This window comes from Manis javanica, chromosome 1 (genome assembly GCF_040802235.1).
Source record: "Manis javanica isolate MJ-LG chromosome 1, MJ_LKY, whole genome shotgun sequence".
In the NCBI taxonomy this organism is placed as follows: Eukaryota; Metazoa; Chordata; class Mammalia; order Pholidota; family Manidae; genus Manis; species Manis javanica.
In genome coordinates this window covers 166,936,165-166,952,285 of record NC_133156.1, presented here as the reverse complement: position 1 = coordinate 166,952,285, position 16,121 = coordinate 166,936,165, and the positions used below count along the sequence as shown (strand labels likewise).

General features: G+C 37.5%; 1 protein-coding gene across 3 annotated transcripts in view; it reads right to left on the bottom strand.

The window, feature by feature from the left end:
• ZC3H6 (zinc finger CCCH-type containing 6) overlaps positions 1–16,121 on the bottom strand; it is a 67,862-nt gene that overhangs the window by 40,947 nt on the left and 10,794 nt on the right. The window contains exon 1 of one of the 3 annotated variants that reach the window (XM_073240990.1): positions 1,615–8,904. The exons of the other annotated variants lie outside the window; for them this stretch is intronic. The gene's annotated coding sequence lies outside the window, so the exon portion shown is untranslated. Of the gene's footprint in view, positions 1–1,614; positions 8,905–16,121 lie in introns of those variants that run through there. 3 annotated transcript variants of the gene reach the window in all.

Sequence of the window (16,121 nt, the reverse complement as noted above, 5' to 3'; positions counted from 1 at the left end):
TAAAAAAAATTTCTAAACTTTTGAAATACTATAAAACCTCTGGCCCAAGAAAAATGAGTGGATATATGCACCACAGACATCTCTGGTGACAGAAGTCAGGACAGTGATTACCTCCTGGAGAGCTGTAACTGACAAAAAGGGGTACCAAGGAAACTTCTAGGGTGTTAAAATACTCTGTATATCAATCTGTGTGGTGATTATTTTATACATGTGTGTGTGTGTATCTCTGTGTGTAAAATCAACAAGTTATACATTTAATATGTGTACTTTGCCATCTATATTTATATAATAAAACTTAAAATACAAACAACAAAAAAACCTGTGGCCATTCATCCTTTCACCCCCTCTCTCCTCCAACTTGAGTTCCTTAAAGCATAAAAAATTTTGTGTCTTAAATCACTAAATCATATTTAGCATTTTGACTAGAGCTATTTAAATACATAAAGTATTCAAGCTGAAAATGTTAATATGAATTTATATCATACTTTATATAAATTCTTGAACTGTGAAATACAGGAATTTATATTTGCTGTTAGATACAAACATTAAAAGTTTTTTTATTTTTCCTTCCTCTCTCTTAGCCTATTTATCATTTTAGCACTCATACAATAACAAATTTAAATTTGCGAATTTATGTTTGGTTACAAAAAAAAGGAGAGAAAAAGGAAACAAAGAACAATGATCGACACTTCTCTGAACTAAAAAGTCAGCCTTGGGCACAAGTGGAGAGCATGTGTGGTGTAATGGAAAGAGAAGGAGACTTAATGGGAAGAAAGTTGGATTCTAATTCCAATTCTGTCATCAAAAGAAAGTAAGGCTTTTTTGACCAAGTACCTACAAATGTGTCATATACTAATCTAGCTCTGAAAAATGAAAAAGAGAAGAGATAACAGAAGTAATTGAAGAGTGTTTAGAATTCTCTTTCTTAATTAGCTCAACACTATTATAAAGGTGTTTTGTTATACATAGATTACAAGATAATTTTTAAAAATTAATAAATAAAAAAGAGAAGCTACCAAGTCAATTATATATGGGTGACTTTTTATTAATGTAATAGAGTGATATGTCCTTTTTAGGAAGAGGCATATTAATGTTTATGGACATGGAAATAACTGCCCAGTTTAATAAACAAAATTATTTTTTAAAGAACTGATCTTTTAGGCAAATCCATAGAGACAGAAAATAGATTAGGGGTTGCCAGGTAGATTAGAGGGAGAAATAGGGAGTGGTTGCCATTGGGCATGGGGTTTCTTTTTGGAGTGCTGAAAATATTCTAAAGTGAGATAGGGGTAATGGCTGCACAACTCTGTGACCATCCTAAAAACCAGTGAATTGTATATTTTAAAAGGGTGAATTTTATCTCTATTAAATAAAGTTTAAAAAGGTTTTATCTCTAGATGTACATCTAGATTGGAGACAACTAGAGAAAACCATAGAGCACCATGATATAAAAGACTCTGAACTGGTTAATGCCCTCACTGTCCATCATCTTATTTTGAGCTAAATTATTCACTAAATCCTTACACACTGACATGTCTCATAGAGGATTCTACTTTTCTCCATTCTGATATTGTTGGCTATTAAAATAAAGTAACCCAAACTATTCAGTCTTACCTCCAGAGGTAGTTTCTGCTTTTTCCTTACACTTGTCTAAAGGCTCTTATTACAAGCTACAGATCAGAAACTGAGTCTTCTGGAAGAAACAAAAAAGCCTCAATAAGACTATACAAGTACTCCTGATAGATGATATTACAAAGACATTACTTGTCAACACAAGCTCTCTGGGATAGGTTGATAGGATCACCACAAAAAAAGATGTTTTTTAGAATCAATTTTCAGTACCAAGTGACTGTGTTAGGATGCCCAGGATTTCTTCACAGTCCAAGACAGGAGCATACAACCTTAGAGTAGGCTGGTTATCCTAAGACCAATAGAACACAAATTTCCTAGCTTCTTGAAACTATTGCTTGTAATAATTTTCTCTCCGTGCTTTTGTTCTAATTCACCCTATCATTTCTCCTTTACCATGGATGACAATTTAGGAGAACTGCTCTGTACTGATGCCGACACCTTACATGTCTCCACAGAGGCCATACAGGTAAGACTCAACCACAGGCTGACCTAAGCCTTGGCAGAATGCCGTCATCCTCCAGAATATGGAAAAATAGGCAGCCTTGGGCGGTGCTGCTACAAGGCTATTTCTCCTCACTTTCCTATTGTCTCCTCAAATTGCACCTGTTCCTTAGCACCTCTCCCACCATTCCCCATGTCTAAAATAGTCTGGCCTTTTGATTTCAGGGTTACTGACTGGGATGAGGGACATGTGGAGCTGACACCATGCAGATCATGCATTTGTTGTCTGTGTAAGTAATGAACTGTCTGAATCTTCCTGGCTGAATCTGTTAGCATGCTTGGCAGAAAACTTGCGTGAGTTTTGGATTTGCCCATGCCTACCCTGATCTTTTCCCTCAACCTATATAGCTTACATCTGATCTTCCTTATTAAGCCATACCTAACTCCCTACCTCACCCCTCCCCAAACTATATATTTCCCCCTCAAAGAAATACTGTTCAGTCATACTGTTCAGAAAAAGTTTCCCTTTACACTTTACTGGTGGTAACATCTGATGGGTATTTTCAAAGTGTTCTTACACCTTCTGGAACGTATTTGTTTTGCAGAAACTAAGCTTAACCCCTTTTTGACTATCTACAGCCATGGCAATTTTTACTTGATTTGTTTTACTCCTTAAGCCATTTTTAGAATTTGTCAAAGACTCAACCCAAATATAAATTCCTTTAGAAATGGGACTTGATACAAATATATACATGAAATTACAACTTTTAATCAGCCTAACATCCTCCATAGTCCTATGACAACCTCTGCAAATTTTGGTTAACTCTATGTAAGTTATCTGCACCCCAGAGATAATGGAGAATTCTTTTCTTAGTAACTTTTGTTACAAGTAATTCCACTGTGATTTTTTACAACTATATGTGGCCATTCTAATCTTTATTTCTTGAATCAACAACATGCTTACTCATATTTGCCTCATCAAAACCTAACTTGCATACACAGATAACTAAGTGTAAAAATGTAACAATTAGACAGTTTTAGATATGTCCTTCCTGTCTTCTTCAGGAGACCATGCTCCTCTGGGAGTGTCTGAAGGGACAATGATCTCCATGGAGAAAAAAAGGATGTTGCCTTTATACTAGTATCATTGGAGGTGTATTTTCAATTACAGGGGTCTTATAACTTGAAAAATTCATCAAAAATTAGTTAATAACATGGACTTATAAGATACATAATACTATAAAGCCCTAGATATACAACAAGCAAAAGTCAGTAATCCAAGTAATTGTGGATAATAGCACAGCTTGAGATTTCTTGCTGACAAGCCAAGAAAAAAATAAAAAAATATTGCTAATACTTCCTGCTATCCATGCAGAAATACCACAAAGTTGAACAATCTATATTCAAACTAAAACAAACAACAACTCGGCTATCAAAGGTGGACATGGAAATCTGTTTTAAGATTTGATTTGATCTCCTGGTCAAAGTGGGAGACTACTTGGTCATCACTCTCAAGTGCCTTACAGGCTCTCCTTATAAGTCCTGGCTACTCTTGTCTCACACTCTTCCAAGGCCTGGTCTCCATAGTCATACATGTTATGGCACATTACTGTTATTTCATCAGATGATACAAAAAATTTATATTGCAACAGAAGGAAAACCAAGGGACTCTGATACTCTGTCAGGCTAAATACAAGGCCTTTGATCAGAACTCCTGCAAAGATCATAACCCATAGAGCAGTGAACATATAACCTGCTGTTCTATATGGGTAGGACTAAGAGACAATTGTTAAAATTCTGCCAAGCTCAGAGCCTGTGCACACAAAAGTGCCAACTGTATATCCCTGAGCCTAACAGATACATTCATATCTCAACTCAGACCTCTTTATAAAGTAATGCCCATTTTTTGTGACATAAGCAGAAAAAAAAATCAAAAAGAAGAATTTCTAGTTCTCAAATGACCCAATCAGAACATAAAACCTAGAATTCCTCCCAATACATAAAAGAATTTTTATTTTCCTCTTTATCCCTCCCACTTTCACATAGAGAGACACAGTAAATTCATTTCTTATCCAGCAAGTAGATTATCTTAAAAAAAAACTCTCTGGTGGAGTTTTATTATTTTTTGAAAGCTATTTATAGAGCCTTTTATTGAACAGGATATAGAGTATATTAAAATTGTAAAGATTAAGATGAAGCTGAGACTGAGATTAGTTTACACAGGGATATACCAGAAATCCCTGACTAATTTTAGGCCGTAAACTGCAAATTTGGCTCTGAGCTTCAGGAAACAGGATTAAGTATAAGACAGGAGTGCTTCCAAGACAAAAACAGACCAGTTGCTCAAGAGAAGCAGTATTTTCCAGACCTGAAACCAAAGATAAATTCCTCCTTTGAGTCCTCATAAAGAAAGTATTACCTGATACAAGGGATAGTATTTGATACAATGGCACTATTCTCAAGAGTGTCCACAGAAACAATACAACAGTTTATCACTTACAGCAAACCCCATTTGAGCCAAGGGCATGCTGCCAAAGTTCAACTGAGAAAAAGCAATTTATATGAGAAAACAAAGTAACACTGTCCAAGAATACAACTGTTTGATCTCCCCAGCAAAAAAAAAAAAGAAAAGAAAAAGAAAATCAAAAGGCATTAATTCATTTAATATATATTTATTCACCACCTTCTCAGTAGGTATACAATGATAAACAGGAAAGAAACATGGTTCCTTCTTTGAAGAAGTTTTCAAACTAGTGGTAGGGAGACAGACATCAACCAAAGAATCACACAAATATAAAATGACAACCATACAAGTATATGGAGGTAAACAGTGGTGACTGCACACATAATAGAGGAAAACCACCTGTCAGGGAAATTGGGAAGACTCTCCCTGAGGAAGTCATAAATGAACTGAGGAGAGGAGTCAGCCTGAGAGATAAGGGGTAGGGGAAGGACCTCTTTCCCAGACAGAGGAAACAGGATGAGCAAAATTTCTGTGTAGAACTGAGAAACCATGACAAGGCCAATGTCACTAGATCATAAAGTAAAAGGGGGCAGCTGGTTCACAATTATGCTGGACTGATGGGTAGTAGTATATCACACAGAACTTTGACCACGTTTGGAGTTTATCCTAAGAGAAATGAGAAAGCACTGAAATGGTTCTAGGAAAGGAGGTGATGTAATTGGGTGTCCACTCTGAAAGATAACAGAGTAATATGCAGATCTAGAGTGAAAATAAAACAAATGCTTGAAAGCAGTTAAGATGCTGCTGCAATAATCCCCCATGAGGACAAAAGAAGAATGGAACCTATCTGGGGAACCTGGTAGACATTCCTCACTGAAATACACACATTTCATCATTGATGAGAATGTTTTTCTCCAACAGTGTTGAGGCAAAAAAAAATTATCTGGAAACTACTAATAAATAGTCATGAAAAGACTGTTACCCTTCAGGCAATCCTCCATGAATATTACAAACATTCCCATAATTTATAACTTTAAAATGTCACCTCATTATTGCTGAGGCCATTCCTTTGACTAGGGTAAGGATTTTCCTTAAAAGTAATAAGGATATGGAGGAGGAGCCAAGATGGTGGTGTGAGTAGTGCAGCAGAAATCTGCTCCCAAAACCATATATATTTTTGAAAATACAACTAATACAACTATTCCTAAAAGAGAGACCAGTGGATACAGTACAACAGCCAGGCTACATCTACATCTGCGACAACTCAGCATCTCACCAACAGGGTAAGATACAAGCTGCGGATGGGCGGGACCCGAGCACTCCCCCAACCCCAGCTCCCCAGTGGGAGGAAAGGAGTCGGAGCAGGGAGGGAGTGAAGCCCAGGACTGCTAAACAACCAGCTCTAGTAAGCTGCATCAGGAGCTCAGACTCACACTGCATGGTGTGCTGGATATTAGAGAAACGGAAAAGCAAAATCTGTGAGCGGGTCCTCACAACCGGCTCCCCTGGGACAAATGAAAAGTGAATGCTTTTTTGAAAGTCTTAAAGGGACAGAGGCCTAACACCTGCATGGAAGCGTCCCGGCACACTCAGCCCAGCAGGCTGGGAATCCTGAGGAACGACAGGCGCCCCAGCCCCCTGGGTGGAAACGCAGCCCTGAAGCCCCTCACAGCAATAGGCAGCCTGCCAGTTGTTCCCCCAGCCGGCGTGGCCCCACCACAGTGGCCCAGTAGCCGGAGAGCGGCCACGCTCACCCAAGGCAGTGGTGGAGCAGCCAGGGAGTGGCTGCGCAAGCCCCCAGCGGCGGTGGAGCAGCCCAGGTGCGACCGCGCATGTCCGCGGGGTCAGAGCAGCCCAGGAGCGGCCATACCTCCAGCAGCTGCTGAGAATTTACTCCCAGCGCAGAGCCACCAGTGCCAGACCCAAAGGCTGCCGTTGGTGTGCAGGTGCCTAGTGCAGGCAGAAGAAACCGGAGCAAGACATGAAGGGGTACCGCTCTAGCAGGAGAGCACACCCAGTGAGCCTGCCACTCCCCGCAGGGCTCTGGGCTACACTGATGTTAACCACACCCACAGCAGCTTAGGGAATTAATCCAGAGGCTGTCCCAGGCGTGCAGGTAACCGACACAGGCAGCGGAGAAGGGCAAGGTGACCAGCAAACAAGAAAAGACATTGTTCTCCCAGCTGACACACATGCTACCTGCCTACACCTACCTCTATCACCATGGAAAGGCAGAATAATTTGGTCCAGTCCAGAAATACCCAGACAACCCCCAAGAGAGGGCATGGGGAGACAGATTTAACTAATCTTCCTGAAAAAGAATTCAAAATAGAGGTCATAACCATGCTGATGGACATGCAGAGAAATATGCAAGAGCTAAAGGAGCAAGTAGGGAGGGAGAATACAGAAATACAACAATCTCTGGAAGGACTTAATAGCAGACTGGATGAGGTGCAAGAGGCCATTAATGGAACAGAAATCAGAGAACAGGAATACGGAGAAGCTGAGGCAGAGAGAGATAAAAGGATCTCCAGGAATGAAAGAATATTAAGAGAACTGTGTGACCAATCTAAATGGAACAATATTCACATTATAGGAGTACCAGAAGAAGAAGAGAGAGAAAAAGGGATAGAAAGTGTCATTGAACAAACTGGGGGAGAAAACAGTCTCTCAGACCATGGAAGCCCACAGAACTCCCAACAAAAGGGACCCAGGGAGGACAACACCAAGACATATAATAATTAAAATGGCAAATACCAAAGACAAGGACAGAGTACTGAAGGCAGCGAGAGAGAGAAAAAAGGTCACCTATAAAGGAAAACTCATCAGGTCATCATCAGACTTCTCAATAGAAACCTTACAGGCCAGAAGACAATGGCATGGTATATTTAATGCAATGAAACAGAAGGACCTTGAACCAAGAATACTGTATCCAGCATGATTATCATTTAAATACGAAGGAGGGATTAAACAATTCCCAGACAAACAAAAGTTGAGGGAATTTGCCTCCCACAAACCACCTCTACAGGATATTTTAAAGGGACTGCTCTAGATGGAAGCACTCCGAAGGCTAAATAGATGTCAACAGAGAAAATAAAATCACACCAAAGAAAGTAGACCAACCAAATACTAACTAAAGGCAAAAACCAAAATTAACTACTCAAAAAACAGTCAAAGGAAACACAAAAGAGTAAAGAATAAAACACCTAACATATAAAGAATGGAGAAGGAGGAATAAGAAGGGAGAGGAATAAAGAATCATCAGACTGTGTTTATAATAGCTTAATAAGTGAGTTAACTTAGACAGCTAGATAGTAAAGAAGCTACCCTTGAACCTTTGGTGACCACAAATCTAAAGCCTGCAATGGCAATAAGCACATATCTTTCAATAATCACCCTAAATGTCAATGGACTGAATTCACCAATCAAAAGACACAGAGTAACAGAAAGGATGAAAAAGCAAGACCCATCTATATGCTGCTTACAAGAGACTCACCTCAAACCCAAAGACATACACAGACTAAAAGTCAAGGGATGGAAAAAGATACTTCATGCAAATAATAGCGAGAAAAAAGCAGGTGTTGCAGTACTTGTATCAGACAAAATAGACTTCAAAACAAAGACAGTAACAAGAGATAAAGAAGGACACTACATAATGATAAAGGGGTCAGTCCAACAAGAGGATATAATCATTATAAATAAATATGCACCCAATACAGGAGCACCAACATATGTGAAACAAATACTAACAGAATTAAAGGAGGAAATAGAATGCAATGCATTTGTTCTACAAGACTTCAACACACCACTCACTCTGAAGGATAGATCCACTGGACAGAAAATAAGTAAGGACACAGAGGCACTGAACAACACACTAGAACAGATGAACCTAATAGATATCTACAGGGCTCTACACCCAAAAACATCAGGATACACATTCTTCTCAAGTGCACATGAAACATTTTCCAGAATAGACTACATACTAGGCCACAAAAAGAGCCTCAGTAAATTCAAAAAGACTGAAATTCTACTAACCAACTTCTCATACCACTAAAGAATAAAACTAGAAATAAATTGTACAAAGAAAACAAAAAGGCTCACAAACACATGGAGGCTTAACAACATGCTCCTAAATAATCAATGGATCAATGACCAAATTAAAACAGAGATCAAGCAATATATAGAGACAAATGACAACAAGAGCATAAAGCCCCAACTTCTGTGGGACGCAGCAAAGGCAGTTCTAAGAGGAAAGTATATAGCAATCCAGGCCTATTTAAAGAAGGAAGAACAATTCCAAATGAATAGTCTAAAGTCACAATTATTGAAACTGGAAAAAGAAGAATAAATGAAGCCCAAACTCAGCAGAAGGAGGGACATAATAAAGATCAGAGAAGAAATAAATAAATGAGAAGAATAAAACAATAGAAAAAAATCAATGAAACCAAGAGCTGGTTCTTTGAAAAAATAAACAAAATACATAAGCCCCTAAAGAGATTTATTAAGGGAAAAAGAGAATCTACACACATCAACAGAATCAGAAATGAGAAAGGAAAAATCATGACAGACCACACAGAAATACAAAAAATTATTTGAGAATACTATGAAAATCTGTACATTAACAAGCTGGAAAACCTGGAAGAAATGGACAACTTCCTAGAAAAATACAACTTTCCAAGACTGACCAAGGAAGAAACATAAAATCTAACCAGACCAATTACTACCAAAGAAATTGAATCAATAATCAAAAAATTACCCAAGAACAAAACCCCTGGGCCAGATGGATTCACTGCTGAATTTTACCAGACATATAGAGAAGACATAATACCCATTCTCCTTAAAGTTTTCCAAAAATCAGAAGAGGAGGGAATACTTCCAAACTCATTCTCTGAAGCTAGCATCACTGTAATACCAAAACCAGGCAAAGACCCCATCAAAAAAGAAAATTACAGAGCAATATCCCTGATGAACATACATGCAAAAATACTCAACACAATATTAGCAAACCAAATTCAAAAATATATCAAGAGGATCATACACCATGACCAAGTGGGATTCATGTCAGGGATGCAAGGATGGTACAACATTTGAAAATCCATCAACATCATCCACCACATCAACAAAAAGAAGGACAAAAACCACATAATCATTTCCATAGACCCTGAAAAAGCATTTGACAAAATTCAACATTCATTCATGATAAAAACTCTTAACAAAATGGGTATAGAGGGCAAGTACCTCAACATAATAAAGGCCATATACGACAAACCCACAGAAAACATCATACTTAACAGTGAGAAGTTGAAAGCTTTTCCTCTAAGATCAGGAACAAGACAGGTATGCCCACTCTCCCCAGTGTTATTCAACATAGTACTGGAGGTCCTAGCCATGGCAATCAGACAAAATAAAGAAATACAAGGCATCCAGATTGTTAAAGAAGAAGTCAAACTGTCACTATTTGCATATGACATGATACTGTACATAAAAAACCCTAAAGACTCCACTCCAAAACTACTAGAACTAATACCGGAATTCAGCAGAGTTGCAGGACACAAAATCAATACACATAAATCTGTTCCTTTCCTATACATTAACGATGAACTAACAGAAAGAGAAATCAGGAAAACAATTCCATTCACAATTGCATCAAAAAGAATAAAATACCTAGGAATAAACCTAACCAAGGAAATGAAAGACCTATACTCTGAAAACTACAAGACAGTCTTAAGAGAAATTAAAGAGGACACTAACAAATGGAAACTCATCCCATGCTCTTGGTTAGAAAGAATTAATATTGTCAAAATGGCCATCCTTCCCAAAGCAATGTACAGATTCAATGCAATGCCTATCAAAATACCAACAACATTCTTCAATGAACTAGAGCAAATACTTTTAAAATTCATATGGAACCACAAAAGACCCAGAATAGCCAAAGCAATCCTGAGAAGGAAGAATAAAGCAGGGGGATCTCGCTTCCCAACTTCAAGCTCTACTACAAAGCCACAGTAATCAAGACAATTTGGTACTAGCACAAGAACAGACCCACAGACCAATGGAACAGAATAGAGAGTCCAGATATTAACCCAAACATATACGGTCAATTAATATATGATAAAGGAGCCATGGACATACAATGGGGAAATGACAGCCTCTTCAACAGCTGGCATTGGCAAAACTGGACAGCTACATGTAAGAGAATGAAACTGGATCATTGTCTAATCCCATACACAAAAGTAAATTCGAAATGGATCAAAGACCTGAATGTAAGCCATGAAACCATAAAACTCTTAGAAAAAAACATAGGCAAAAATCTCTTGGACATAAACATGAGCAACTTCTCCATGAACATATCTTCCTGGGCAAAGGAAACAAAAGCAAAAATGAACAACTGGGACTACATAAAACTGACACCACCAATAGACACTAGCAAAGGACACCACCAACAGAAAAGGCATCCTACAGTATGGGAGAATATATTCATAAATGACAGATCCAATAAAGGGTTGACATCCAAAATATATAAAGAGCTCATGCACCTCAACAAAGGAAAAGCAAATAAGCCAATTAAAAAATGGGCAGAGGAACTGAACAGTTCTCCAAAGAAGAAATTCAGGTGGCCAACAGATACATGAAAAGATGCTCCATATCGCTAGTCATCAGAGAAATGCAAATTGAAATCACAATGAGATATCACCTCACACCAGTAAGGATCGCCACCATCTAAAAGACAAACAACAACAAATGTTGGCAAGGATGTAGAGAAAGGGGTAGAGAAAGGGGAACCCTCCTACACTGCTGGTGGGCATGTAAATTAGTTCAACCATTGTGGAAAGCAGTATGGAGATTCCTCAAAAAACTGAAAATAGAAATACTATCTGACCCAGGAATTCCACTCCTAGGAATTTATCCTAAAAATGCAGCAGCCCAGTTTGAAAAAGACAGATGCACCCCTATGTTTATCACAGCACTATTTACAATAGCCAAGAAATGGAAGCAACCTAAGTGTCCATCAGTAGATGAATGGATAAAGAAGATGTGGTACATATACACAATGGAATATTTAGCCATAAGAAGAAAACAAATCCTACCATTTGCAACAACATGGATGCTCAGTGAAATAAGCCAGGCAGAGAAAGACAAGTATCAAATGATTTCACTCATCTGTGGAGTATAAGAACAAAGAAAAAACTGAAGGAGCAAAAGAGCAGCAGACTCACAGAACCCAAGAATGGACTAACAGTTACCAAGGGAAAAGGGACCAGGGAGGATGGGTGTGAAGGGAGGGATAAGGTGGGGGGGAAGAAAGGGGGCATTACGATTAGTATGCATAATCGGGGAGGGGCACAGGGAAGGCTGTACAGCACAGAGAGGAGGTAGTGATTCTACAGCATCTTACTGTGCTGATTGACAGTGACTCCAATGGGGTATGTGGGGGAAACTTGGTGATGGGGGGAGTCTAGTAAACATAATGTTCCTCATGTAATTGTAGATTAATGATACCAAAATTTTAAAAAAAGTAATAAGGATATGAATGAATAATCTGTTCAATTTTTATATTGTAGCAGCACATAATCTCAATCATTTCTGCCTCAAAATTTTCCAAGAGGGCAGTATACTCTGATGCAGGTAATGGATATATCAGTGATACATTAATGAAACACCTTAATTCAAACAATGTAACTTCCTGGTGAACTTCCCAGTACAAATTTGGTGAATACACCATGCAGTTATTAATTAAAAGACTTTCTAAACAAAGAAAAGGAATCCTCAGAGAGAAATTCATGTTTTTATTTAAACACATTTCTCAGAAATAAGAAAGGTTAAAAACAAATGAGCCAACATTCAACTAAAGAACTTAGTAATTGGTAAAACCAAAAGAAGAAGAAAAAACGATAAATATAAGGACAGATATCAACAAAACACTGAACAAAAACAATAGAGAGTATAAATAAAACTAATGGCTACTTTTTAAAGAAGCACACCTTTCACATTCGCTATAGTGCCAGTCTGTCTGAGAAGTCCGGTAATCATTCAAATCTAGAACCATTTTAACTGTCTCTTTTCTAAAAAAGGATAAGCTAACTTTGTTGTTTTCCCTATAAAGGCCAAAATACTGCCTGGAACAGAACCTTTAAAAAGCCTGGGACCATCAGAGGATTATGGATTTGTTAACTTTAACAAATAATAATTCTCAGCAATTTTTAGTCTACATTTTTTGTCTAATTCTTTTATTATCTAAGTCTGTCTTCAATTCTAGCTAATGTGTTCATGATAAAGTAACAGTAATTCTGAAGTAAAATATCTTGATTCAAATTTATAGTAAAAAAATAAAAACTAGTATGATGATAATTAATTATTGAGCACTTAATGCTGTCATGCATGTTAGATCAGTTCATCATCCTGTTAACTCTATGAAATACTATTATTATCCCCATTAAACAGATGAAGAAGAGAGGAGACAAAGAGCTTAACTAACTCTGCTAGCAGATGACAGCTACGATACACACTCAGGAAGACTGATTCTCCATGTTTCTTCACTATGTTTCTTAATAGTCACACACGTTTGGTCTTAGGAAACTGCAAGCAGCCAAACCACTTAATAGCAGCTGATGTAAATTACATTATTAAAGAGCCTCACCAACTGGTAGATAGGATATTGGGGTGTTTCCTGTAAAATCCTTTCCAACATCTTTGTATGTTTGACATTTCCATTAATAAAATGTTAGAAAAGAAACTTCATCCACACAACGTTTAAGTGGTAGTGTAAGGGGTGATAAAAACTGTTAAGGTCTGAAAGCTGCATTTCTGACATGCAAAAGTAAATATGAGTTACTTCAATTCCACAGGAATTTTAATGTTGGTCAGGAAATGGCAGCACCCAGCCAGACTAGTGGGACTAATATAAGGGACTTGGTGAGATGCTATAGGGTTTCCTTTTATTGAATAGTATTTTTTTAAGTGCTCAAAGGAAATTAGTCCAAATTTTTTGTACAAATTTTGTTTAAAAAGAGGCAAAAAGGTAAGTGATTTTTCTGGAAAACAGGGTCTCCATATTTCATTTCAGAGCCTCAGACAAGTTGATATAAAGAGTGGTGCAGTTTAGATAACAGCCTACTAGGTAAAAGCATCTACATAAAAGTCAGAAGAGGGAAGAAAAGAGATGCTGGAAGAAATAAAAATTGCTATGTTGTTATAAGGTTTGCTGTTTAGCTAAAATAAAAAGCAGCTAAGCACCAATATCCAGAAAACAGAGTAGAATGCTAATAAGACAGTTGGCTGCTACAAAAGCAGTTTTCACCTAAAGTTAAAAATTATCCAAACAAAAAACCACCTCTTATTTACTAAGGACCCAGGGTTCTGGCAACGTGAAGTCACCTGAACCTGAAAATTAAAGTAGGAGTGTTAAACAAGAACAATAACCAACAACAAAAGATTTCTTAAAAGGACTACTTAATGCACTAAACTTGAGGCATATTAAAACTGATTGCTTAAACAAACATCATAGTAGAGTGGAAGAACAAAAGCATTAGAGCCAGAACATCTGGGTTCACATTCTGCTTCCCAGTCATGTAATAGCTATATGAGCTTGAACAAATTATCTCACTCCTTAATATTCAGTTTCCTTATCTACAAAATGAGATTAATCAATTTATCACCACAGATTTAAGGATTAATAAAGTTATGTAATTACTTTGCACTGTACCTGATAAGTAACCCTCAACTACACTTCCCTTTCCTTTTGTGGTTTACCTGAAATACATGCATTTGAATGAATGGATATGCTAGACTATAGGTACTGTGAGGAAAATGGAAGTTCCTATGGCCAGGATCCTCACCTGGCCCAAAGCTACTTGATGATATAACTGGTCTACTGCTATGCCAATGCTTCCCCACCCACAGGCAATAAGCTATTATTGACTGAGTCACTACTCTGCCCAGTGCTCTGAGCAGAGGCAGAGATGGAGGTGGATTATGGACCTGCAGACTGCTGGATGCAGACATGATTCTAGTGCTCAATCTACCACCGGGAGAATAAAGCCAGGTATAAATCCTTTTACCCCAAGAATGTTCCTTTGTCATTTCTCAGTCTCACTGAATCCATAGTGAACTTGCCCTGAGCTGAAACCCTTCAGGCAAGAAAGATACTTTCATAGAAACTGGGAAAGTTTTTATATTCAAAGAAAATGGATTCCAAGGAAAAATTTCCTTTCAGAGAATAACAATGAAAACCTATCTGAAACAAGCCAAAACAGAAAAGAAGCTGGGGTATACAGAGTTTGAAGTCTGTTTCCAAGGGTATTTCTATTTTATCCTGTCATTAAGCAACACTTAGCAACAGTTTGTGTGAAAGCCTCCCATATTACCAAAGTCTCCTGAACACAAGAATTAAACACAAGATGGAGTATGATGCCTAGTGTTTATGGAGATTTATGGTGACAACAGATATTCCTGAGGATCCAAAGTAACTAAGAAAAGGATAAATCAGGAGTGAACTAGCAGGAGACAGGGCTGAGAAATCATTACTGCATAGTACTGTCCTATTTTTAAAACTAGACCACTCTAATAAATTGGAATACTTTGAGAGATAATATGTCAGATTTATTCACATATTCCAGAAGTTTAATTTATGATGATGATTGGGTTTATTAGTCCCAGCTTTGGTCAAACACTAGTTTTCACACTTAAGACATTTGCTATTCAGAGAAAGTGTGTATTTGGTGCCATATATACAGTCAAAATATGTAGGCATTACTTACATAAATGCATTTTAGTTCCCTTTTCACTTACATAAAATTTTAAAACAGGTTCCTATGTATATTAAGGATCTAGAAAAGAAATCAACCCACAGCCTCTTATATGGGCCAAAGAGTACAGGTTGTAAAGAACTCAACCCCACATTCAACCCCAGTGAGCTAACATTTTACTGTCAACAGCCAGTAATCAAGGAAAATCTAAACAAAACAGGTGTCAGTTCTGACCTTTATGCATTTTCAACAAATTCCCTTAATAGCTTAAAACGTATCTACAAAAGAGAAATTATTGTATTCTATTGTTAAAAACTTGCAGATCTAAGTTAGCTAGTTTTAATTGATTTCAAATTCTCTTAAAATCAAATAGGAAAACGTTAATTTTTATAAACTCAATTTTTAACACTGAAAGATTTAGAAAAAGCCTTTGTCATAGAAGATTTTATAATAAAACAAGATGAAATTGCCTGTGACCAAGTAATATCTAAAAAAATAAATGTAAGGGTCCAATATGCCAATCCAGAATCTGATATCAGGTTTATTTCATTATAGGGCAATGGAGGCAGCAGAGAGAGTACTGAAACTGAATGCCAAAGACATGACTGTGGTTCTCCCTCAGTTGCTTAGTTACCTTAGACAAGTTATTTACCCTCTAAATCTGTTTCCTAAATTATAAAATGAATATATTAATATCTGTTGTGTCTATATGGAGCAAATACAAACAGAATAAGGATAAGCAAGAAGGACTCCATTTTAAAATGAATCTCCCATCTTGGGGCTTAAAGGTAAAATTCATAGAAGTGGATTGGATTAAAGATGGCAGCATGAGAGGTGAG